We start from the raw sequence: 3,926 nt of genomic DNA on the forward strand, positions 1-3,926 counted from the left end.
CACACACACACACACACACACACACACACACACACACACCTTGTCCAGTTCATCCAGGTTCCAGGTAGCAATCTATAAACGACGTGGTTTACCGGGAACTTTGCTCTTTTTGTTCTCTGTCAACTTCTCCAAATCTCTTTCATGGGCGATCTAACAGGAAGAAAGCTTTGATGAGCTGTTTCGATGACTGCACCGTGTGTCATGCTGACATGGATGTTTTTAAACACATGGATAAAACTGACTCACACTTAATACTGCAGGTGCTGTATTGTTGATCCTGTGTTGCATCATACTACGTTCAGTAAGATAACAGAATTTTGGGGCTTTTTCTTGCTTTGGGGGAAATGTTTGAAAATATATGGAGAGCTAACACTCAGTGCTTGTGTCATTTGTGCCTGATTCAAATGTGCCTCAATGGGGTCACATGTGGTCACCTCAACATTTCAATTTCAAGTGACATAATTTTAATTTTTAATACGAACATTTTCCTGGTTTGAATGAGAATATTTGATTTTTAATATAGTGGTTATACGTGATTATTGATCATGTTCATCTAAGGAAGAGGTTTCACCTGTCAGCTCCTTCACTTCTACAGGAGTATATCATCAAACATATGACAGCTTTGCTATTGTCTCTGCATTAAAACATAAAATAAGGATTATTTACAAAAGTTTTGCAAATCAAAACGTTCCAAAACATAGCCTGAAATACTTGAAGGCTTTCGGGAAAGGCAGCGGGAAGGTGCACACCACAGGAATGTACTCATGAGTCTGTACAGATGAAAAAAGTGATGAAATGTAATTTTACTGAAGGTCTTGTTATGGTCTTGTTAATTACACCTTAGAACACACATGCATCAACACTACAATGAGCGGGTGGAGGGAGGTTTGGAGTCTTCTCTCACCCCCATTCTCTGCGGCCTGCTGGAGCGGGGGGGAGGAGGAGTTGGCCGTCCGACTGCGGTCTGGAGTGTGGGGCCTCCCTTGCTGCTGCGGAGTCGGGGCGGTCTGCCTCTCCCCACCGCAGGGACAAAGGGTAACCACCACCGTGGTCTGGGCTGCCAGCTCCCCCCTCACAGGGGCGGAGGGCACCACTAGACCACAGGCTATAAGAGTCTACGCTGTGGGGAAGTGTTGAAATCCCGTCGGTGATCGTACCAGCGTCTCTTTACATGCGCGTCCCTGTGCTCCGACGCTCCCTGGCACGCTTCACGCGCTGCTGGCGCAAGTAAGTGCATCACTGCAACCGCAGGCATAGAAGGTTGGGGAATGGATGCTTATTGGTGTCTGCAGCAAGCCTGGAGTGTGTGCCTGATCCGATGTCAACCTCCCTACCTCGTGTTCTACGACTAGGTGTCACGGCTTTTGCGCGCTTCAGGCTCCACTCGCTGCGGGCGACACAACTCTCGGCCCTCCAACGATGAAGAGCCGAATGGATGGCACGCCTATCTACCGGCTACCACCCACTCTCCCTGCCGAGTGCCGAGGACACGCCCGGCTCCCCCTCAACAGGGTGTCCGGGTGCCGCGGATTTCGAGGTGCGCTCGGCTCCTTCTCCTTTCGCTGCTCGATCTCCGATGCATGCTGCACCGGTCGACCAAAGTAGCAAGCGCATCGTCAAACCCGCCAGTTGGGCCCGATGCTGGATCGCCCCTGGGACTAACACCTCGCGAAGCTCCTCTCCGCGTCCTTGCAGCCGGAGCATCCGAGTCACCTGGACATCTATCCGGGGGCCCTGGCGGAGGCCCGTGGGTGCGCTCCGCCCGGGACGCCACCTCTTCGGAGCGCATAGGACGGGTGGCTCGGACACGTCGCCCCCTCGGCTCCTTGGCCCTGGCGGCGCCTCGCGTCCCCCTCAACGAGGCCACATCGCGCCATCGGTCGACAGCCTGCCGGCCAGGACCTCGAACCGGGCGACCCGTCACTGGCACTCCCCCTAGGCTTCCTCGCGCTCCGCTCGGACTCTGACGTGCACCTCATCTGCGGACTCTCCTCCAGCTCCTTTCATTGACGACGTCCGACAGTGGCGACGGTGCCCTCCTGTTCGGGTCTTCCATTGGTCTGCTCCTTGTGGCTTCTGGGAGGGCCTCGGCAATGCTCTGGAGCTTGACTCTCCTCCATCCAAGCCTGGCCTTCATACCCCTGCGAGGAGCGGGGCTCCTGTGGAGAGCATCCTCACACAGAACATGACATCGTGACACCTCTGGATATCTGGGGCCTGGATCTCTGCTTCATACCCTGGTGGACGGGGCTATGGCTCCCCACACTCCCTAGCAGATCGTTACATGGAGAAACCTTCGGAATACAAGCATGCTGATCCACACAGGTGTGCAGACGGGTGTTCACAGACGCGGACTACACCTTTCTTGGCTGCTGCCTCAAAGCACATTGTGCGCTGTCTATCTTGCGTGCTGCACAATATCGTTTATTATTTAATATCTACTGATATCTACTGCTAGCTAGTTTATTGTGATGGTGCTGTTTTTTTTATTATGTTGCTCTTTGCTGTTTGCTTTCTCTTCTGTTTTTTTTCTCCATACAGGTGATCCAGGTGTTTTGTTTTGTTTTTTTTTCTTTCTTCCCCCCCTTCTCACCGTCTCTTCTCCCCTTTGGTTTTCTTTCTCTCCCTCTCTTTCTTTCATTCTTTCTCCCTGTCCTATCCCCCAGTCATGTCTGTCCCGTTTGTAGCAACTGAAAATAAAATAAATTCATAATTATAATAAAGGTCAATCAAATGGACCAATATGGCCATGATGATCCACTTGGTAAAATAAATCCACTTGGCATCTTTCTTGGCCTTAAGACAACAATTCTGATGGCTAAAGATCCAAACGGGACACAAAAAAAATAAAAGGTCTTGTTATGGTGTGACCTTGTTTGCAAATTGTATTTATTCTGCATAATATTAGTGACAGCATGATGTTCAGAGGCGTCACTATGAAAGCAGCTCACCGTGCCCCAGCGATTAATTTGGATGTCTCATGAAAAAGACGAACAGAAAACTTGATGAATTCATCCTCGTTGCTCAGCAAACAGAACTTGGCAGATGATGTTTGAGGCTCCAGTGTGGAACAGCAGCTGAAGGTCTGTGGTCCTACCTGGAGAAACAATGTGAACAGACGTTTTTAGTCACACACGTCATTAAAAACAGAGCAACAAAAACAATTAGTTACTCACTGCTGGAGAAAAGCATACCAACGCTTTCCTGCAGAAGCTTCACAGCGTGCTGCATTTCTCCGAGAATCCTCTGCTCCATGGACTGTTTCCCCAGACCAAAGTTTCTCAGGGTCATCAGGCAGAAGCGTCTGTGCTCCAACCGGGACTGTAATCTGCTAAAACCACTCCTGGAGGGTGAGCTACATGCAAAAACGGAAACTTTTATCCCTTTAATTATGTTTCAGTAATGACAAGCACATCACCTGTTGTTCTCACTGCTACCACCAGATGGTGCCAGTGTAAGGAGTTTTGACATTCAGCATTTACTTTGTTTCACAGTATTTACATCACATTCATGTCACCACAGAAAGTATTCCCACTTAATTTATTTTAATCTTGCACTCCAACCACATGCAGACTAATATGTCTGCATTACATTTCCAGTGGCCACTGTTATCTGATGCAACTCTGAGACCCGAGGCTGTCATTGTGCTCTTACTCCTTTACCATTAAAATAACAAACGGAGGCCCACAGGAGTTACATTTTCATAGTTTAGTGGTTTACACATTCACCTCACAAGCAAAAGTTATGCAGTTCAGTTCCAAACTTTGTTTGGCTCTCGGCGAAGGCGGTCGCACTTTTCTCCTCTCCTCTTCCACTTATCGTCCCTGCTTAGCCTCTTGTGTCCTTGTCCTGTCTCGTGTACTTTTCCCTGGAACACTCTCTCACATTCTGTTCTCTAAAACCTAAAAGTGTTAGGATGCCTGGGT

At 49.2% G+C, this 3,926-nt stretch overlaps 1 pseudogene; it reads right to left on the bottom strand.

Moving 5' to 3' along the window:
- Positions 1 to 1,975: 1,975 nt before the first annotated feature.
- Positions 1,976 to 3,926, bottom strand: part of LOC106632513 — a 5,472-nt pseudogene continuing 3,521 nt past the window's right edge.

Source organism: Haplochromis burtoni, unplaced genomic scaffold, assembly GCF_018398535.1.
Source record: "Haplochromis burtoni strain Fernald_Lab_line unplaced genomic scaffold, NCSU_Asbu1 Contig_792, whole genome shotgun sequence".
In the NCBI taxonomy this organism is placed as follows: domain Eukaryota; kingdom Metazoa; phylum Chordata; class Actinopteri; order Cichliformes; family Cichlidae; genus Haplochromis; species Haplochromis burtoni.